Genomic DNA, 23,092 nt, shown 5'->3' on the forward strand with positions numbered 1-23,092 from the left:
TATCAGTGAGAGCATTCTGAGTAGACTTTCTTTTTATAGGATTAGTGGGATTGTTGCTATAGGTTTTTGGTGTGCTGGGGATTGAACCCAGGGCTTTGCACATGCTTCAGGAGTGTTCAATGTCCAGTACCACAAAAGAAAGGTGAGGAAGGAAAAGTCAAGCTCAAGGAGCCCATACCTTGCTTTCCCCAAATCACATCCTCATTGTGACGACTCTCTGTGATGTCCCAGTGTCAGCACATGTCCTGGGCTCTGTGATTTGTGTTTTTTTGGTACTAGAGATTGAACTCTGGGCCTCATGCACGCAAGGCAAACACTAAACCACTGAGTTACATCCCCAGCCTGTGATTTGTGTTTTTATGCAGTTTTCCTAATGTGACATCTACTAATCAAGGTTTCTTTCCCACTACTGGGAGTTGAAATGCTTAGGGCCTCATGCTTGGTATGCCGGTGCTCTACCACTTGAGTCAGGCCATCAGCTCTGCTAGTCAGCTTTTAATATCGCAATCAGTGTAACATGACAGGTGTGCATTATGATATTCTGGATGTATGCTAAAAATAAATAATTTTATTTCACTTGATTTATTTTTGCAGTCCTGGGGATTGAGCTCAGGGCTTCACACGTGTAAGGCAAGCACTTCACTAGAATGTGAGCCATGCCACCTGCCAAACTGGTTTCCAGAGATGGGAAAAGTATCTCATGTAGTTTATGTTTGTCATTGTAATTATGCAAGTCAGAAATGAAGGAATGAGAAAGCCTAGGTGTGATAATTTAAATTTTGAATATAATTGTGACCAAATTTATCTCCAGTTAGATTACAATAGGAAAATTTTCTTTAAGAGCATTCAGTCTAGGGCTGGCAAATTGGCTCAAGCAATAAAACATCTGCCTAGCAAGAATGAGGTCCTGAATCCAAACCCTGTACTGAAAAAAAATAAAAAATAAAAAAGCCCGGGACCCCAGTGTCATGAAGAAAAGTGTAGCCATTGTGGTGGCTCATGTCTGTAATTCTAGTTACTGAGGCAATGATCAGGAAAATCAGTTTCAAGGCTGTTCTGGGTAAAACCTTGATGGAATTCCATCTCAGCAACAGCTGGGCACAGTGGCTTAGCCTTCACCGGTCATTACAGGTACATGGGAATCACTAATAGGCTCACGGTCCAGACAAGCTAGGTTGAACACGAAACCCTATGTGAATTACTTCATACCTTTGAAAGGAAGGGAACCAACAGAAGGCTTTCCCACACTGGTGACACACATAGGCTTTCAATCCACTATGTACTCTTGTATGTTTCTGAAGGTCACTGGATTGAGCAAAGGCTTTACTACATTCCTTACATACATAAGGTATTTCTGCTGTGTGAACTATTTCATACTTTAGAAGGTAAGTAGACAAAGTGAAGGCTTTCCCACATTGCTGACCCATATAAGGTTTCTCTCCCATGTAAATTCTTTTATGTTTCTCAGGAGAACTGGGTTGGGTGAAGGCTTTGCCATACTCCTTACATACAGAGGATTTTTCTCCTGTGTTAACTACTGTGTGCCTTCGACAGTAACTGGACAACGTGAAGTCTTTCCCATATTGCTGACACATGTAAGGTTTTCTCCAGTGTAAATCCCTTTATGTTTCTGAGGGGAACTGGGTTGGGTGAAGTCTTTGCCACACAGCTTACAAACAAAGGGTTTTTCTCCAGTGTGACTTCCTGTATGTGTTTGAAGGTAACTGGATTGAGTGAAGGCTTTACCACACTGCTTACATAAATATGGTTTCTCTCCAGTGTGAGTCCTTTCATATGTTCAATGGCTACTGAAAAAGTGAAGGCTTTTCCACACAGCCTACACATGTAGGGTTTCTCTCCACTGTGAATTCTTTCATGGTCTTGAAGGTTACTTTGTCTCCTGAAGGTGTTCCCACATTGCTTACATTCATGGTGTTTGTCTCCACTGTGAATGCTTTTATGATTTTGAAGAGAATGGAGATACCCAAATGCTTTATCACATTGCTTACATTCATAGGGTTTTCCCTCCAGTGCGAGTCCTTTCATTTTTATCGAGGCAGTGGGGAGAATGGAAAGTTTCCCCATGTTCCTTCCAGTTATGTGGCTTTTCTCCATATTCAGGGTACTCATATGGTTTGTGTATACTCTGATTCCTGAGGGGCACATTTCTAAATGATTTCACATTTATTCATTAGTAGCACAATTCCATTTTTTGGTCATCAGGAAAACCACAGGCTTTATATCTTGTTGAGACTACCTGAATGTGAATAGACCTAATACTCAACAGGAGGGCTCAACTGCTAATGTTATCAAAGGATTGATATTACATGGGGTTTCTTTTCTATCCTTTTTTTTGGGCAGCATTTGGGTTTGAACTCAGGAACTCACACTTCTAGGCTGGTGCTCTTGACACCCAAGTCACTCCAGCAGCTCTTTTTTTGATGTGATTTTTTGAGATAGGGTGTCATGATCTATTTGCCTGGGCTGGCTACGAATCACGATCCTTCTGTTCTCTGCCTTCCAATTAGCTAGGATTACATTAGGAAGATACTGGCACCCAGTCTCACATGGGATTTCTTAATACTACCTCCACATTTACAATTTTGCAGACACTGAACATCTGTGTTACATTTAAGTACAGCTCAAGGGTCCATCATCCAAAATGCATGACAGATGAAGTGTTTTTGAGTCCAGATTTTGAAATGTTGGCAAATATATAATACCTCAGAGATGACACCCAAGCATAAACAAAAAATCCTTTGTTTCCTATGCACCTTCTACCCAAAGCCTGATGGTAATCTCATAAAACATCTTAATAATTTGGGGCATGAAACAAAGTTTGTGTAAATAAACCATCATAAAGTGTCATTCATGGCATCATTTGGTGCTCAACAAGTTTAGGATTTTAAAATTTTTAGACTTTGGATACTCGAACTGTATGTAGATTTCGAAAAACTTCTGAGAGGCAATGAATGTGGAGTTGGGCAAATGTTGCCATCTGTCTAAGAATATACATATAGAGTATATATTTGTACATATATGTATACGTGTCCAGAGAATATACACATTTGGGACAGGGTCCTTTATGAGGCCAGGCCTGCAACCCACTATGTAGCCCAGACTACAATGGACCTGGTGATACTCCAGCCTCAGTCTCCCAAGTGCTGGGATTACAGATGTGTACCACCATATATTTCATGAGGAATTGCTTTCTCTTGTGAGAACAAATTACCTTAATAATTTCTAATATTTGAGTACTTGTTTCCAACGTGCTCCCCATAATTGTCTTAAAAGGTAAACCCAGAAAAACCATTATGAATTTTTAGAAACATATAAAAATTGAGTTTATGCTCAAGTTTCCTTGCAATCATGCCAAAAATTTTCAGCAAAATGTAACATTTTAGTATTCCAAATCTTTGAATGGCATTGATGAGCACAGAACACCTTCTCCCTGAGTTAGTGAAGGACTGACGTCATCCTTATCTACAGCACGCAGCTTCCTGATGGTTCCCCCCACCACAGCTCTGTAGAGATTCTTCTGGAAAGGATTCAGCAAAGCCCACTCCTCCACGGTGAAGTTCATAGCCACATGCTGAAAAGACACTGACTCATATAAGATCCATACATGTTTTCAGGAGGAAAGGTGAGATGGACAGCACCTGGGGTCTAGACTCAGTTCACATGGTGCTGAGAGCTCCAAGCATGTCCTGCATGACTTGGAGGTTTTATTCCTCCTGTCCACACTCACTTATCTCAGTTTTTCTGATAATTGATTTGAGTACTTCCATAAATAAACAGCAAAACACTCTCATTGGTGACTTGAAATGTGCTGCTGGGCCATCCCTAAGTCTCACTGTACAGTGGGCTCTGAAGCATGAGCCAAAGTCCTATGACCTACTACTCAGCACAGAACAGAGTTGAAATCGGCAGTCCTGAGGCTTTGTCTTCATAGACGTGTGTGTTCCCAAAGCTGCACCACCTTTCCTTGCACTTGGGAACTGGTGTTGGGATGGACCTCAGCCATCGAGCTGAGGAGAGGAGCTTAGCCTGCCTACACAGTTCATGCAAACAGTATGTATCTTCTCCACTTGCTTCCCTGTGAAAGTTTGCGCTTTTCTGACATGACTACTATAGCAAGCCTTGGTGACCAGTGTCCAAAAGTTCCCTGGGCACTGATTCTCTACTGAGTTTCCTTGACACAATATTTTAAGCCCACTGTCACAACTGCTTGCTTGGGGCATGCAGCACATCCTCTGCAATTACAGGAACAGCCAACATTTGAAAGCTTGAACCTACTGTGAGACAGACCAAATTTAGTTGAAGGATAAATGATCAAAAGTGCACAATAACGCAACCATTACTGAAAAAATTTACTGTATATTCTAAAATGTACCAGAGAGGATTTTGGATGTACCCAATACAGAAAAACGAAACTATGTTAGGACATAGGAAGTAGCCTGATCTACTCTGTTCCCATTGTATGCAAGTACTGAACGACCACACGATAGCCCATGAATTATGAGTGCATTAAAATTAAAACAGAGCCAGGTGCAGGTGGCTCAGACTGTTATCCTGCACACTAAGGAGAGAGAGAGCAAGAGGATGATGGCTCGAAGCCAGTCTGCAAAAGTAGCGCACCAGACCGTATCTCCAAAATGAGAACAAAATGGACTGGAGGTGTGACTCAAGCACTCGTGTTACAGAGGTCACTAGCTGAGATACGGGTCCCTTGCGGCAATTAGCAGGAAGCAACGTTTTTTGTCAGCATAGACCCAGGATACTGAGCCCCAAGGACAAAGGGGTCTCACCTTATATACCCTTGCAAGCAGGTTACAGAAGCAAAAAGCAAGGTCTAATCCATATGTGGTTATATTTAATTTTATTGACTATTTTTCCTAGGGCTACGTGACCTTCCCCATGTTCAGATTTCTCAGGTTTTATCTCTTTTTGATGGCATCCCTACCTTCCTGCTACTTTCTCAGGACTCAGACCTAGTCTGTCCTCTTCTGATCCTCATCTCTGCTACACTAGAGGACCAGTTTTGCAAGCGTGAAGCCCTGAGTTCAAACCCCAGTCTGACCACCAAAAAAAAAAAAGAAACAAAATTTAAACATGAATGCCAGGTGGCATGTTACATGTCTGGAATCCACCGTACAGGGGAAGTACAGATAGGAAGACGGCAGTTTGTGACTAACCTGGGCAAAGTGGGAGATTCTACCTGAAAAAATAAAAGGGCCAGGGGTGTGGTTCACATGGTAGATAACTTGCCTAGCAAATGTGAGTTCAAACCCCAGGAATGTCAAAAATACAAACAATATAAATAGAGAATTTTCTCATAATAAAAACAGCAAGTCAAAAGAAATGGTCTGACAAATTTAAACATTAAAATTATGGTGGCAAACACAACAGAGAAGTGAAATATCTACAATGCGTGCAATTATAAAAGGATGTCTGCACAGAGTAAAAATGAAAAAATGGGGAAATGACCAAAACGTATTTATCAGAAGGTAAAGTACCCTGTGTGAAGGAAGATCCAGGCACATGGTAATGAAGAGACAAGAAAATGTCAAGTAGATCCCATTTCATACCTATGAGAAGGACAAAATTGAGCCCATGAGATAACGTGTTTATGGACAAGACACACTGACAGTTGTTCTGGAATGGATACCAGCTGCCTTGCAATTTCCTGTAATATGAACTTGACCAGAACCTAGAGCCTAAGCGTGTTCCTCAAGAATGTCTTGTCATTTTTAAATATGCCCCGTGAATTCTGTTTTTAAGTCCTGCCTCCAAAAGAAAGTGCAACCACCAAGCATAACAAAGTAAGATGTTACAGGTCCAGTGTCTGGGGAAAGGAAAACACAGTGTTTCTCTGACTCCTTGATTAAACTTTACAAGGGTGAAAATGACAAGGACTTATGAAACCCAGCCCAGGGATACAGGCTTCCTCAAAATGAATCCAAACCAGGGGTCACTAGAATGCTGCTTTTCTCTATACTTTCCCACTACAACAGTACGGCAGCTGTGAAATAACAGCAGATCACAACAGGAACAAGTGAATGTCTGACAGCTTACTGAAGCAGTCTCTATCGTTACTTGGGAATGGTGTACTAATGAGGAGGAGAAATGTCCAGGAACAGAATCTACTGAGACTGAGTGGCAAAGAAATACAAACTATGAGGAGAATTACAACTAACAAGACTAACGCAATAATGAAAAAAATCCCCCACAAATGAAAGACAACCAGACAGCTGGTTCAGAGGACTGTGAAATTCCTACCACCTAAGGCAGAATGAACATCAGCCTACTACTAAGCTCCTCCAGAAACCAAAGACAAGGGAAGACTCAGATTCACTCAGAGGCCAAATTTAAGCTGGCAGCAAAGATGGACACTGGGAAGATGTAGCCAATGTCCCTTGTGAATGCAGGTGCACAATCCACAAATAAATACCTGCACCCGGGCACAGTAATCAAAATCCAGTGGAGCGGGCATAGACACAGAGACATAAATGCCACACCAGACCAACACGCCCAGATTCCTAAATGTACATGGCAGAGCAATTTTGGACAGGAGGATAAAAATCACTTAATGAGAAAAAGCAACCTATTTTTTTTAAATGCTCAGAAAAGTGGAAAAGCAGAAATCCCTATGGAAGACAAAGAAGTGGAACGCTTACCTTATTTGAAATTTTGTTTTTAAAGGTTCGGATGCAGTTCTTTTTGAGCACCAAAAGAAGAAGCATGAAGAGAGAAGGAATGAGTAGTAGGAGGAAATAAAATATGGAGCAAAGACCTAGAGGTAAAAGCTAAACCTACCTACCCAAGCATTAAAAGATACATTAAGTTATGGGAGGCTAAGGAGCAAAGTACTTTAGAAATGATGGTGTTTGAAAGAACCCCTGCTGTTGGGCTGCAGCTCAGAGGTAGAACACTTGCCTGTCATGCACAAGGACAAATAAATAGAAATAGAGTCCCCGAGGAAGTCAGGTGACCCTGTGTGTGACAAGGAAACAACGTATTGTAGAACAGAACGAAGAAGGTCTGCAAGAAGTGAAGGCCAAAACAGACTTTTAACTACCCAGGCTCAGCATGAAAGGGAGCAACATGCAAGGCCTGGAGGACGTGAGGATTTGTCCGTTTCCGCTTGCTCTTTCTTAGCGCTGAACATTGAAAAAACACCCGTGAAAACACTGAATATAATCGAAAGGAGTGGAGACCTGAGGTACTACACTCCCAGAGGAACGTGCCACCTGCAAACATTATTTGGAAAATTCATAAAGAAATAGACCACTACTGCCTTTCAGAGGAACAGAAGGGGTCTTCTGGTTTTGCCCTGGCAGGCCTGGACCACGATCGACCTATTTACCCCTCCCTTGGAGCAGGGGTGACAGATGTGTGCCACCACACTCAGCTTAATGATTGAGACAGGGTATGAACTGTGCTGGCCTTGCACCTAATTTTCCTGATGTCTGCCCCCTGAGGACCTGGGATTACAGACATGAGCCACAGTGGAACCCTCCAATGCCCTCTTTTCAAATAGCGAGAGAGGGAGAGACAGAGACAGAAACAGAGACAGAGACAGAGAGAGATTCTACAAAGGAAACGAACTCAGGGAAGCAGCTGCTTCACCCACAGTTCACAAGGGACCCAGGCTCGCAAGGTGAACACAAGTCTGACCCTAGACACCACTGTCACTGTGCAGAGACAGCCCAGGGCTTCACTCCCAGGGAGGGACGGAGGAAGCCTGAGCAGCCAGGAAACTTCATTCTGGGGCCTCCCCACACCTAGGGCTCCCCCATCCATGTTCCCTCCTCCCAGCAGCAGCAGGCTTTGTCCTACAGGCTGGGTTCTGACCTGAGCTGCCCTGTCCTTGTCCTGCCCTCACTAATGACGCCACGTGTGTGCTGTTTACTGAACACCAACCAATTCTCCAGCACAAACCTGGTGTCCCACAATGCATTTCTGACACCAGAGAGACATAGAACAGTCCCTACAACTTCCAGGCTCAGTGCCACCACACTGTCCCCAATGCAGATGCCAGGCCACAGCATGTTTTTTCTGTCTGTTCACCAGTCACTTTCCTTAAATGATTGAGGGGTGGCATTCTGAGTCACCTCAATAGTACAAATTCAGAAAAGTACCTAAAGAGACAAATGTTAAACAAGCAAAGACACTTCTGTAGCTCAGGAAATCCAAGGGTTTAAGGTTGACTATGCTAGGAGATCTGAAATACAGATCAGTTTTTAAAATGGTGCTCCGTTTCCAAGCGTACAGTCAAAATCACAAGTATTTTCTCTATATAACAGAATGGAGGTGTTTTTCTGTCAGACAACCGCTATTGACACCAGTTACCCCCCAAATACACCAACTGAATAAAAGGAAAACAGCCAAAACCCTGTGGGCTAGAATCCTGGTAAATGGCAGTGATCACACAGCTCCCACCTCACAAAGCTTTTGGTTCTGGAGAAGCTGCTCTCCTGTCCCTGCCCCATGCACTTGGAGGGTGTCATGGTGCCCTCCCCTTCCTTTTACACCTGTGCACTGGCCAGACACAAACTTCCCAAATGCACACTTTTTCCTCAGAAATGATTCAATCGATTGATCAGTAGAAACAAAACAGAAGCAAACGTTTGTGGACTTTCCTCGACCAGGTCTCTGATCTCTGACCACCCTCACCTGAACCAGCACATGGCCCCTCCTTTACTGTGACTCAGGAGGCAGAGATCAGGAGGATCATGGCTGGAAGCCAGCCTGGGCAAAATAGTTGGCGAGACCCCATCTCAAAAAAACCCATCACAAAAAGGGCTGATGGAATGACTCAAGGTGTACATCCTGAGTTCAAGTCCCAGTACTGCAAAAAAACAAAAGAGTTCTGCCATGGCCTATCTCCTCTGCACCCCTGTGCCTGAGGCCAGGTCTCTTGGGCTTTGCCCTTCGTGGTGCCATCACCAACAATAATGGGTGACATCACATGGCCCAGTATTCTCATGGTGGCCAAGGGTCTGTCCTTCTCTCAGTCCTTTCCAGGTTCCTGCTGAGATGAGGAAACACACAGTTAGAGAACACAAATGAGCTTCACACCTTGTAGGCAGGTTCTGTACCACCTGAGTCACTCCACCATCCCTGTTTGTGTGTGTGTGTGTGTGTGTGTGTGTGTGTGTGTGTGTGTGTGTGTTGGGTATTTTTGACATAAGGCCTTATGAATTATCTGCCTGGGATGGCTTCAAACCACCATCCTCTTGTTCTCTGCCTCCTGAGTAGCAGGGATTATAGGTGTGAGCCACAGGTGCCCAGCTACTGTGTGATTTATCAATGCTTGAAATCTAATTTATTTAATTTTGCCTGTCTAGCATAAAAGAGCCTCTTGATATGATTATATCATGGCTTTTCAGATGACTTCCGGCCCTTCATGATTTTTGAAATTCATTCTATCTCTCTGTGTCTGTCTCTCTCTCTCTATCTCTGTATCTCTCTGTCTCCCCTTATTGAAAAATGGGCATTTGAGGGCCAGCCCTGTGGCTCATTTCTGCAACCCCAGGTACTTGGGAGGCAGAGATCAGGAAGATACAGTCCAACACCACCACAGGCCAATCCCTCTCTCAACCAATAAGCTAGTGTGCAGCACATATCTGTCATCACAGCTCCAAGGGAGATGGAAATGGGATGATTGTGGTCCAGGTTTCTCAAGACAAAACCAGAAGACCCTTTTGGAAAGAAAAGCTAGGGGAAGAGGGGATGCAGGTGCAGCTTAAGTAGAGGGCCTTCCTAGGAAGTGTGGAGCCCTGAGCTCAAATCCCAGTACCCCCCCAAAAAAGAATGGCATTAGAAAAGCATAATGAGTTTACTACAGAAATGAGATTCTTCTTCCTTCAGGGTTTACTTTTTTTTTTTTCTTGCTATGTTGGGGTTTGAACTCAGGGCCTCATGCTTGTGAATCCAGCTCTTTACCACTTGAGCCTGGCCCAGGCCTGCTGTTCCTCTGAATGGCAGTAGGGGTCTATTTCTTTGTGAATATTTGCAGGCAATTCCATTCCTTTTGCTTATATTCAGCTAACATTTTGAAAGGGTTTCTTTCTTTCTTTCTTTTCTAAGAAAGAGCATGAGGAACAGACAAATCCTCACATCTTCCATGCCTTGCATGTTGCTCCCTTTCATGCTGAGCCTGGGAGGATAAAAGTCTGCTTTGGCCTTGGCTTGCTGCCGAACTTCTTACTTCTCTTCTAAACTGTGGTTTCCTTGTCACACACAGGGTCTCCTGACTCCCTCAGGGGTACTTTATTTCTTTTTACTTGTGCCTGATAGGCAAGTATTCTACCACTGAGCTACATCTTAACGGGGATCTTTTGATCCCCTGTTCCTGTAACTTGGCATCAAAAGAGAAATGAGAGGAGACTGGTTTGGCTCTCCTTGTTGCAATGTCAGGGTCTGGCCCTTTAAATACTTATTACAATAATATAATTCTGCTGACTCCTCTTGTGGCCACCAGTTACCTATCAGTGGGACCTATCTTGGCCTAGGCCACCTTTCTGCTGTTGTCAGAGGACGTCCCCATGGGTCAGAGTCTGGAATTCCCAGTTGGAAACCCACGTCCACGAGGAGAAAGCGGGAAGAGCCCAGTGAGTTCAGGCAGAAGCAGGTGGCCGCTCTCAGGAACCAGGAGCCAGGTGTCATTCAACGCACTTTCCCCAGGCTGGGCCAGGTCAGCTCCCAGTTGAACCCCGTGCTGGAACAGCTGTGGATGAACTTGTCATTTGCCCTCCTCCTGACCAGGTAAGAATCGGTTCTCCTGTCACTCAGGACTATGACAAGAGCAGTAGCCAATCAGAGCCAAAGAAGCGGCCCAATCAGGAGCGCTAGCGGGGAAAGGCCCGCCCACATGGCGGACGCTTCCTCTCTTGGGCCGCCATTGTTGCGTCACTGAGCTGGCAGTTGTGAGGTGTGGGCTTGCTCAGCTCCTGTCGCTGTGTGACGCTGACCCCAGGAGCAGGAGTGGACAGCAGGACACCCGGCAGGCAGGAATGGTGAGCGTGGACGGGTTTGTGACACGGGCGAGGAGGGGCTGTTGAAAGCGACGGGGCCCCGCGTGAGTCCCGGAGTCTGCGACAGAGTCGCCGCCGGCGCCGCTCCGCTCGTCGCCTCGGTCCCCGGGCGGGGCGGGGCCGCAGCCGGGACCCCAAGTTCCTGTCCCTTGTCCCCGCCGGAGCCCCCGTCCCTCCGCGCCCGCAGCCCCGCGTCTCCCCTCTGACACAGGTGTGAACCACCTGAGCCTGGCTCCGTGTGTGTTTGTTGTTGATTTGTCAACAGCTGGTATCTGGGTTATTTAGTTTGGCCCGTGTGGCAGACAGCCTCTCTGTGTGAGTCCAGCCTGCCTTACCGATGCTCTGACACTGAGAATTTTTCCTGTGGGGCTCTTCAAATTTTATGCAGTTCATTTTCTCTCTCATTTAAACGAGTGCTTTCAAGGCCGGCACTGTAGGTCATGTCTGTAATCCCAGGTGCTCAGGAGGCACCAAAAGGAAGATGTAGGTCTGAGGCCAGCACAGCGCAAACCCTGGGTCGACCATTCAGCTGAGTGGTGGCACACGTGTCACCCCTGCTCCAAGGGAGGAGCAACTACTGCGGTGATGGCCAGGCCTGCCAGGGCAAAACCAGAAAGTCCTGTTGGGAAATCCTGAAGCATAAGTGGCTGCAGGCCTGGCTTACGTGGTAGAGCACCTGCCTAGCAAGTGTGGGGTCCTGATTGAAAGCCCAGTTCCCTCCCCTCCCAGAAGAAAAGGAATGGGCATTCGAATATTGTGCTGAGGGTACTCCAGAACTGTAGGGCTCAGTTTTTTCTTGCAGTGTTGGCCTTGAACTCAGGGCTTCATGCTTGTAAGGCAGGCCCTTCACCAGTTGCACCCCCGCCGTTCTGTTCCTCTGAAAGGCGGTAGTGGTGTGTTTTCTTTGTGAATTTTCTAGATAATGTTTGCAGGCGGCATGTTCCTCTGGGAGTGTAGTTACTGAAGTCTCCATTCGTGTCACTTATATGCAGCCAGTGTTTTGACAGGGCTGGTTTTTTTTCCCCCCCAATGTTAAGAGCTAAGAAAGAGCAAGAGGAAACAGGCAGATCCTCACATCTTCCAGGCTTTGCATGCTCTCCCTTTAACATTGAGCCCAGATGGTTAAAAGTCTGCTTTGGCCTTTGCTTCCTGCAGAACGTCTTAGTTCTGGTCTGCGATGTGTTGTGTCCTTGTCCTGCACAGGGTGTCCTGAGTTCCCCGGTATGTTCCTGGTACTTCATTTCTATTGTGTTTCAACCTGTGCGTGATAGGCAAGTGTTCTACCACTGAGCTAAGGCCTAACAGCAGGGGTTCTTTGAAACACCATCATTTCTAAAGTATGTCTCTCCTTAGCCTCCCGTAATCTGTATTTTAATAGCTGGGTGGGTAGGTTCAGCTTGTACCTCTAGGTCTTTGCCCCATTCTTTTTTATTTCCAAATCCTCTTCCTTCTCTCATCTTTCTTCATTTTGTGCTGGGATACAACTACATTCCAGCACTTTTATTTTTTTATTTAGAGTAAGGTGAGGGTTCCATTTCATTTTCTTCCCTGTGGTTATGACTTTTCCAGTTTTCTGAACCTTTTTAAAAAAATAGATGGCACTTTTCTCATTGAGTGATTTTTATCCTCCTGTCCAAAACTGCTCTGCCATGTTCATTTAGGAATCTGGGCGTGTTGGTCTGTTGTGGCATTTATGTCTCTGTCTCTCTGCCCGCTCCACTGCCTTTTGATTACTGTGCCCTGGTGCAGGTATTTATTTGTGGATATGTGCACCTGCATTCGCAAGGGACATCGGCTGTAATTGTGCTGGTGTCCATCTTTGCTGTCAGCATAAATTTGGCCTCAGATTGACTCTTCCCTTGTCTCTGGTTTCTGGAGCAGATTTAGTAGTGGGGTGGTGTTCATTTTGCTTTAGGTGGTGTTGATTTCAGTCCTCTGAACCAGCTATCTGGGTGCCTTGTTTTGGCTGGGGAGGGGGCTTTTTAGTTCTTGCATCAGTCTTATTAGTTGTGGATCTGCTCAGAGTTTGTATTTGTTTTTCTGAGCTAGGAACAGTTTCTCATCCCTGGTGGTTCTGTACTTGGTTTTTTGTGTGTTGACTTTTTTATTCTTGTGTTAAAAATTGCTTCTGTCACTTTTCTATCTTTCTCCAAGTGCCACAGCACAATACAGTTTGGGTTCTAGGTTGTGGTCAATTTCAACTTTCAGGAAATAGCAAGGCAGCTGTTGATCTCTTTTCCTGCATAGCTGTCAGTTTGCTGTGGCCATCAACACTTGGTACTATCTTATGGGCTCAATTGTGTCGTTTCATAGGTATGAAATGAGATCTACTCGACATTTACTCGTCTCTTCATTACTATGTGCTGGGTCTTTCTTCACATAGTGTGTTTTATTTTCTAATTAATACATTTTGCTTGTTTCCCCATTTTTTTCATTTTTACTCTGTACAGTAATCCTTTCATCATTGTATGTATTGTAGATAATTTCTCTTCTGCTTTGTTGTCTTTACCTACATTAATGTTAATATTTTAAAATTTGTCAATAGTGACCTAGAACTCCAAAATAATGAGAGCAAAGTGGACTGGAGTTACGGCTCAAGCAGTAGAGCACCAGCTTTGCAAGCATGAAGCCCTGAGTTCAAATCCTAGTCCCACTAAATAAAAAATAAAATTTAAATAGGTGTAGTGGTATAAGCCTGTAATCCCAACCAAATGGGAGGCAGAGATGGGAAGATGGCAGTTTGAAACAAGCTTGGACTAAGTAGCAGATCCTATCTGAAAAATAATGAAAAGATCCAGGGGTGTGGTTCAAGTGGTAGAGCACTTACCTACCTTGAGTTCAACCCCCAGGTCTGCCAATGCAAATGAAGAAAAAACTTACATAGGCTCTTTCATCATACTAATGGGGAAACTTAAAAATTTTATTGAGCTATGTCAAAGGAATGAGGAGAGTTACATACCCCTCAGAAGAAGTCAGTGACACCAAGATGTCACCTCTCAAGCATGTGTATAAAATTCCTTAAATCCCTCCAAACTGTATAAAATTTAAATCGTGCTGTTTTGAGGGGTCCCTTCCAAAATCCACTAGGACTGTATTTTTTGTTAAATTGAGTATTGAATCGTAGCAGAAAATATGTCCACAGACTGTAAATGATTGCTTTAGCAGTGAGAGCATTCTGAGTAAACTTTCTTACAGAAGTCGTGGAGGTTGTTACTTTTGGTTTTCTTGTGCTGGTGATTGTACCCAGGGCCTTGCACACATTACAAGAGTGATGTAATTCATGAGCTAGGCACTGAGCCACATGGCCAAGACTAGTGTTTGCTTTAGGGGAATTGATTGCTACTGACCATTGGATGCACTGGGGGGAATGAAATTCTATCTTTGATAATCGTAACAGTTTTTACCTGGAAGGCTGAAATAATGAAGTGGCAATCACATTAATGAGGGGGAGCTCTGTTCATTTGTTTTTACTCAGAATGTGTTTTGTCAATTTTAAGATATATGAATAGGATGTCTTTCCTTGTCACCAAGGAGCACTAGCTGCCATCAGAGCCGTGGGACACACTTTTTCAAAAGACTTAGCCTTGCTGTGAATGTGAGGCAAACTCTAGTTTGCTCCTATTTTTGCCTGTGAGGTGATGTTACGACCATGTGGACATAGCGATGTCGAGGTAGAACACTTCAGCTGTGCAGATTAGCGAAGCTTCCTTGGTAGAGTCCAGCTAGAGGTTCTGTTCTCTGCTGCTGGCAGGTGCCTGTTGCCTGAACTCTGGCACCAGCCTCAGAAGACCCAAGAGCCTAGATCACAGTCCACACCCAAGCCGTCTTGAGAGTGAGTGGTAGCCACACCGAGGGTACCCACCACATGCCAGGGAACACTGACTCCTATCATCTTAACTGTGAAAACTCCTACTTGGCACCATTATACTTTGTGAATTGTCCTTATGTCAGTTAAAATGTCTAACTTCATTTAGTTACACAGCTGGCAAAGGAACACTTCTCTTTCAATCTGAGTGTAGGAGAGCAGTATGTTTAGGTCAACTTCTTGTTAAAGTACAAGCCTAAGAAGGGACAGAGACAGTATCCCTGTTGATGCAATCCTTGGTCACTTGGAAAGTAGAACTTCTATATAACTTTTGAGTGTCCTCACACACCACCTATGTAGGCTACAAATGACAAATAATCCAGGCTCTCTACTCCAGACACAGAAGTGGGAAAAAACTAATTCTCAAAATGATGGTGCCAAAACATTTGTGAGAAACACGTGATGGTGGACAAATGCTTGGTCTTCTGTGATTCTGTTCATCAGATGGAAATGAAGACAGGAAAAAGTCCGTGTAGAAGGTGACACTATAGAAGCTGGGGTGTGTGTGCACCACCTTTATGGAAAGTCACTGTGCAATTGGTGAGAATGTCCTCACTGATCACATCTGTGGCTATATCCTGTGCCTCTTCAGCCATGTGTCAGCAGCTGCTTGTGTGCGGATGGGGACAGCTGGGGCACTGCAGACTGCCCTGCCTGCGGCTTTGTCCATCGTGAGTGTCTGTAGAGATACAGTATAGGCCTAGTGCAATTTTACTTAGACATGTGGAAATACAACATGTCTACCTTAAGTCTAAGTTCTTCACTGTAGTAGAAAAGCATATTCTTTCAGCAACCTCTCTGTGCTCAGCACATCAGTTTTCAGTGGTCGAATGCTTCAGTGTGTGTGTGATGTTCAGATGTGAGAATTTGGAACTAGAGGCTCTTCCTTACATTGTGACATGTCTGTGTTGCACACCTTTATGCATGGTCACATTATTGTGCTGTGTATAGAGTGAGTGACGCAATGTGTACTGGCTGCCAGTTTGAGGGAGGGTTTTGGTCGTGTGTGCAGTGTTAGCCCAGGATGGGTGATTCCTGTGGGTGGAGTGACTGCTGAGCAAACCCACTGGGAATTCTCCCCGGGAAACATCACAGTTACCTGGGAGTATCAAGGTCACTTATCTGAGTACAAAAAGAAGTTAGCAGCAGACAGAGCTTAACATTTTGGGTGGCATCCTCACTTAGCGGAGAAGGAGGTATATGTTTATCCTCAACAGGGGAAAATTTCAGTGTCTATGAGGCTAGCTCACAGCATTGTGTTCCAGTGATCCACAAAGTCCACTTTGCTGTCCACAGTGTCAGTTTCATGAGTTTGCATGTTATGGAACATGGTAGAAAAGTAGTAGCTCCAGGTTTCGTTAGGGAACAAAGAAATTCCACTCAGTCCATTTCTTCATTTATGTGTTGTTTTCTTCACACTGTTGATAGACATTCTAACGGTCTCATAATGGTTAGTATCCCTGTCACTTCTTTCTGCCTTTCCCTTCAATTTTTCCTCCCCTCTTACACAGCATGATAGTCAAGGACAGGGATGGGGGTGTAGCACAAGTGCTCACTCTCAGTACCCCAAAAGGAAGGTGACGGGGGCGGGAGGATTAAAAGTCAAGCTCAAGGAGCCCACATCTTGCCCCAGATCACATCCTCATAGTGACGACTCTCTGTGATGTCCCAGTGTCAGCACATGTCTTGGGCTCTGTGATTTGTGTTTTTATGCAGTTTTTCTATTGTGACATCTATTACTCAGGTGTTTCTGTTATTTTTTATTTTTATTTTTTTATTGTAGGACTGAGGGTTGAGCAGCTCAGGGCTTCACGCTCGGGTAGGCAGGTGCTCTACCACTTGAGCCAGGCCTCCAGCTCTGCTAGTCAGCTTTTAATATCACAGTCAGTGTAAGAGGACAGGTGTGAATATGATATTCTGGGTATATGGTAAAAATAAGTCATTTTTTTTTTATTTGTTGATTTCTTTTGGCAGTGCTGGGGTTTTAACTCGGGGCCTCACACTCGGAAGGTAGGTGCTCCACCGTGTGAACCATTCCACCAGCCAACCTGGTTTTTAGAGATGGGAAAGCTACCTCATGAGTGCATGCACATTGTATGTTTGCCATTGTAATTATGCAAGTCGGAAGTGGAGAAATGAGAAAGCCTGCGTGGGATAATGAACTTAAAGTATAAATATCGTTTATTCAGAAAAAAACATGTAATTCCCGTGTGACCAAATTAATCCCCAGTTCAATTACAATAGTAAAATTTTCTTTAACACTATTCAGCAGAGGGCTGGCCATGTGGGTCAAGCGGTAAGAGCACCTGTGTAGCAAGCATGAAGGCCTGAGTTCAGAGCACATATTGCCAAAACAGAAATTGCCATTGTGGTGGTTGCTGTCTGTAATCTTAGTTACTCAGGTGAAGATCAAGATCACTGTTGAAGGCCATTCTGGATGAACAGTGTGAGAGATTCCATCTCATCCAATAGCTGGGCCCAGTCATCCCAGCTCCATGGGAAACATAAACAGATGGATCACGTTCCAGGCCAGCTTGGGCATGAACACGAGACCCTATCTGAACAGTACCTAAAGAAAAAATAGCTGGAGGTGTGACTCAAGTGGTGGAGCACCTGCCTAGAAAACTGGAGGCTCTGAGTTCAAACCCACGTACTGCCAAAACCAGAATTTACCAATTTTGAACGTTAGCAATTTACCATTAGTTATCTCAGCCTTTCTGTGCATTTTCTGAGATCTTCTTGAGTTTTGCATTCATTTTTTGGGGGTGTGGGTGGGACTGAGGTTTGAACTCAGGTATTCACACTTGCCAATCAGGGTCTTTATTGCTTGAGACACATCTTTCATCCATTTTGCTGTGGTCATTTTAGGGATAGGGTCTCTAGAATTGTTTGCCTGGGACGGCCTCAAATTGTGACCCTCTGGAAATCAACCTCCCGTTAGCTAGGATTACACGTGCGAGCCACTGGTGCCCTAGTGTGCGGTCCTGTTGTGTCTTTCACGTGCCGTCCGTGTAAGACCATGGCAAAGGCAGTATAAAAGTGGTATATGCAAAAATGTTGTAGACCCCACAGTAAAAGTTAATTTCAATTCTCGAGATTCCACGTAAGAAAGAAACTGGTGTGCACAGAAGGGCAACAGTGGCATCTTGCAAATACTATGGAAAGCAGAATACCAAAGGACTGTTGAGAAGGAGAACCTCACTCTGTGAGCCTCTGTCGTGGACAGGACTGCCTGAGCGATGGTGCAGACATATGGGCTTGTTTGCTGGGGACAGCCCATACTGCCTGTGATTCCAGCAGGACTGTTCTTATCAGCACTTCCGTTTGTCACAGGCATTTGAATTTGAGCAATAACTGTCCATGGATGCTATCGATGCAGTGGTCTGGTCTCAGATGTGCTGAGGTAGCAGCGAACGTTGTCTTCCGGAGTCAGAGAAAGTCACAGACAACAGGGTGAGGAAAAGAGCAGAGTTTTATGTAAGCAGGAGGAAAAACTGAGTTTTATATAAGCAGAGAGGGAAAGAGTAGAAAAGCTTCCGTGTACAAGAGAGAGGTCTCAGAAAGGCTGAGCCTATGAGGCTTTGTCTCTAGTGGATTTTATGAGTCTTATTTCCTGGTTGAAGGAGAGCTGGTTGTGTCTCTGTGCACTGCTGCTCCACTTAGGGGATGTTTGTCATCGCCAGCCAATATGTTGCAGGCTGACACTGTGCATTCCCCTTCTTCCCTGCCCAATGGCCCTAAGGTGTCTAGGGCCATTGGGAAGGCTACCTGGCATGGTGGTGCACACCTGTAGTCCCAGCACTAGAGAGGTTGAGACAAGATGATTTCAATTTGCAGGACAGCCCGGGGGACACATCAAAGACCTTGTTTACAAAAGCAATAATAATTTTCTGGATAACTTGGGTGTAAGATGGAGAATTTCTTGGTTGGAATCTCATTGAATCGAATGAAGAGGTCCTTGGAAGCACAGAGAACATTGGAAACAAATTCTTTCATAGTCCATTTAAATGAAAATATAAACACAGTGGGGTCACATGCAGATGAATATGTAGGCCACAGTGACCTGGTGGGTTGTGTTCTCTCTTCCTGCTGTGCACCCAGAGGTGACCAAGGATGGGTTATGGAACATGGTTTATTCTTTTACCCTGTGTCTGTCACGGAGTTTTACTTGGTTTCCCTCTTGAGTTTTGAGACTTACTACTACCATACGTGTAGCGTTAGGTTCTGCAGAAAGGGTTTGGTGTGCTGTATTTCTTTCTTGCACATATGGTGTGTCATGCTGTGCTCACATGGGTCACTCCCTCATTTCACCAGGTAGTTTTGTTTTGTTGCTTCAACTATCTCTCTCTCTCTCTCTCTCTCTCTCTCTCTCTCTCTCTCTCTCTCTTTCTCTCTCTGTGTACATGCTTGATGATGCTAATGCATAACAGATTTTTATTACAGAATGGGAAAAAGCTCTTGTGTGGGTAATGGGTAAAATCAAAATTTGTATGGAAAGTATGAAAGTGTATGTATTTATCATCTTACCATTCACAAGTCTGTTTATCAAGTGAGTTGCCCACACTTGCAATGATTTATTTTTGTCTTATTAAACAGCATTTCTATATGCTGTGTCTTCCTTGTATTGGTTACCTCTGTCATTGTGCATGTTTCATAGGTGGTTTTACATCTTATATGAAACATAACTCCCTTTCCTCCTTATCTTCTTATGTTTGGGCCATATAAATGGTGGTGGTCTTTTAATTTCAAATCCACTTATTTATAAGTAAAAGTTGTGACAAAATAACAAGAATAAGTATAAAAATGAAAACACAGTTGTGACAAAATGTGTATGTAAAGCCAAGTGGTAGTGGCTCATGCCTGTAATCACTCAGGAGGGAGACATCAAGAGAACTGTGATTTGTAGCCAGCCTGGGAAAATAGTGTGTGAGACCCTAGCTCCAAAATACCCAACACAAGAAAAAGCGTTGGTGGAATGACTCAAGTGGTACAGCACCTGCCTAGCAAGCATGAGACCTGAGTCAAACCCCACTGTGAAAAAGCTGTGTTAAATATTATCAGACAAGCTCATTAGAAGATCATTGTCCAGTGTGTATTTTGAGTCGATCAGTTGGGCTCTCTCTATTGAACATGTCAGAAACCTGCAAGCCTTTGAGAGTTAAACAAGAAGCACATTACTCACAGAAACTTTGAAACACTGAGCCCTCTTGTCAGGACGGTGACGTCCACTCCTATGTAGATACAATATATGTACTGGCAAGGGTTGAGCGTTGTCCTCAGGCATTCATGAGAATTCCTCTCAGGATGGCTGCTGTTAATGCTCTCTGCTCAAAGTAGGACCTTGTCATGAGAGGTGCTGCAGACCAGTGCACAGAGGTTGGGGTGATCCTGCTGTGCTGTTGCTTCACCACACAGTTCTAATGTAGTATCAGAATTGCTGTGAGACACGGTGTGAGTTTGGATGAAGGGTGAGAGTGTGGTGAGCAGACATGGAGTGAACCTTTAAGGAAAAGCACATTACGTAAACTGCTTATGAATTCAATATAGATTTCTAGTGCTGTGACTCATTCTTCCTCCTGGAAATTTGTGGGATATTTTAGCAGTTGGTGACCTTTGAGGATGTAGCTGCGAACTTCACCGTGGAGGAGCAGGCCTTGCTGGATCCTTCACGGAAGAATCTCTACAGAGATGTGATGCGGGAAACCTTGAGGAACCTGGGTGCTCTAGGTAAGGGTGACAGAGTTCCTTTAATGAGTCCATGAAAGAACCAGTGGTTTGTGGACATCTGTGCTGCTCCATGGTTTGGAAAGTAGAAAAGGGAAAATTTGGTTATGCGTGATGTCCCAAGCCTGTACTCCTAGCTACTTGGGAGGTAGAGATCAGGAGGATTGCAGTTTGAGATTGCCCTCAGCAAGAAGTTTTCCAGACCCCATATCTACCACTGAATGGATACCCCGGTGAGCTCCTGACATCCTAGGTATGAGGGGAAGCATAAATAGAAGGATCACCATCCCGTCACACATAGTCAAAAACAACGAACAAAAAGTGCTGACAGAGTGAATCAAGTAGTAGAGCTCCCATCTACCATGCCCAAATCCCCGAGTTTAACGACCATTGCACCAGGAAAAAAAGATAAAGAAAAACACCCAAAAATGAATAAGAAAGAAAATTTGGTGAGTGTACCCAGAAGCATGGCCTCATTATATAATGGTAAACTGCCTAAAATCTGATAGATCTTTAGTAGTGATCTTTTTTCTGTCACCATTTTAGGGAAAAAAGAGAAAGACAAAAGCATTGGCGGTGATTATCAAAGCTGCAGGAGAAAGCTAAGGTTTTTTCCACTCAACAAATTAAGCAGTGTGCCTGTAGTATACTGTAGTAATGCCAAGAAATTTTAAAAGGGAACCAATGATTAAAAAATCCACCTTCAAATTGACTTAATCTCAGAAAATTTCCTTTCGCACTACATACAGGTTAAACATGAACTATAGAAAGATACAAAGCCTAAACTGTTCAACTAGTGAACAGTGGCAACATGCAACAAGCTGTTGGTTCAGTGTACACAAATTTTGTTACATTCACAAAATTGTGGAGGTTTGACTTTACTTCACAGTTTGCATATAAACTATGTACAATACAAAAGTGAATTTTGCAGCTGGGCACCAGGGCTCAAGCCTGTAATCTTACTATCTGGGAGCTAAAGATAGGAGGAGTGCTTTCTGAGGTCAGCCTGGACAAAATTTGTGTGACCCCCACCTCTCAACCCGAGGCTCCACAAGTGGCTCACATATGCATCCGTGGGAATCACATAGAGGAGTGTTGCAGTCCAGGCTGGTGGGCATAAAGATAGACAGTATCTCAGCTGTGTGCCTGCAGCTCATGCCTGTAATCCCAGCTACTCAGGAGGCAGAGATCAGTAGGATCGCAGTTTGAAGCCAGCCCAGGCAAATCGTTCATGAGACCCTATCTTTAAAAACCCATCACAAAAAAGGGGCTGATAGAGTGGCTCAATGTGTAGACCGAGTTCAAGCTCCAGTGCTGCAAAACAAGAAAAAAAAAAAAAAGAAACGAGAAGAGTATTTCAAAAATAATCAACTCCAGTGGAACAACTTTCTTGAAAGTTCAGAGACCTGATTTCAAACTCCAGTATTACCCCATACAACCTCTAAAAAATAACCAGTGCCGAAACAGGTGGCTTTGTGGCTCTCGTGGTAGAGCGCCTTCCTAGCAAGCACAAATCCCTGCGTTCGGCACCCCAGTACTGCCAAAAAGAATGTAATTTTCTGTTTTGGGTGTCGTTGCAATATTTTAGACATGCAAATCTTTTTCAAAATACACAATTCTTCTAGTCCCATGAGTTGAACAGATTCTACAGGGAACAGGAAAACTCCTGCAGTAAAACTGGAAAGCCCTGTGTGGAGAGAAGTCCTCGGTGGTCCATCTTCATATGTGGTTGTCACAGTTCAGACTGGACACGAATCATCAGAGAGTGAGGAATAGATAGAGAATCCTTACGAGTGTAAGGAGTGCGGGAAAGCCTCTCTGAGCATGTAAGGACTCACAGTGCTGAGAAACTCCAATTGTAAACAATGTGGAGAAGCTTTCAGTAGACCTAGCTATGCTCAGATACACACAGATCTTCATCCTAGTGAAAAAGCGTGCATGTGTAAGCAACGTGGGAAACACTTCATAGATCTCACTGACTTTCATAGACATGGTAACACACCCTGGAGGAGGACCTTTCAAGTGTAAGAGATGCAGTAAGGCCTTTAGTTGGGCTGGTGCCCTTCACAGACACGAACGAAGTCACACAGGAGAGAAACCCTGTGAATGCAAGGGATGTGGAAAAGCCTTTGTGCATCACAGTTTATGCTGATACCATAAAAGATTCACACTGGACAGAAACCCCAGGAATGTAGGCAATGTGGGAAAGCCTGTCCAAGTACATTAGAGAATTCATACTGGACAGAACCCTATGAGTGCATAGTGTGGGAAAGCCTTTGTGTATCAGTACACTTCCATATCAAAAATCGATTCACACTTGACAAACCCTGTGAATGCAAGCAATGTGGAAGAATCATCAGTTCATTAGATTACCTACAAATGCATGAACGAACTCTCACTACAGAGAAAGCATAGGTAACAAGCAATGCGGGAATCCCTTCATTGATCCAAAAACCTTTTGACA

The 23,092-nt window shown here is 44.2% G+C and overlaps 1 protein-coding gene across 7 annotated transcripts in view; it reads left to right on the top strand.

The window, feature by feature from the left end:
• LOC109689049 (uncharacterized) overlaps window positions 1–23,092 on the top strand; it is a 595,734-nt gene that overhangs the window by 270,301 nt on the left and 302,341 nt on the right. Inside the window, exons 1-2 of one of the 7 annotated variants that reach the window (XR_012441062.1) lie at window positions 10,862–11,021; window positions 20,505–20,631. The exons of 3 other annotated variants lie outside the window; for them this stretch is intronic. The gene's annotated coding sequence lies outside the window, so the exon portion shown is untranslated. Of the gene's footprint in view, window positions 1–9,831; window positions 11,022–20,504; window positions 20,632–23,092 lie in introns of those variants that run through there. 3 more of the 7 variants (XR_012441063.1, XR_012441064.1, XR_012441065.1) reach the window with 3 other exon arrangements.

This window comes from Castor canadensis, chromosome 14 (genome assembly GCF_047511655.1).
Source record: "Castor canadensis chromosome 14, mCasCan1.hap1v2, whole genome shotgun sequence".
NCBI classification, from domain to species: domain Eukaryota; kingdom Metazoa; phylum Chordata; class Mammalia; order Rodentia; family Castoridae; genus Castor; species Castor canadensis.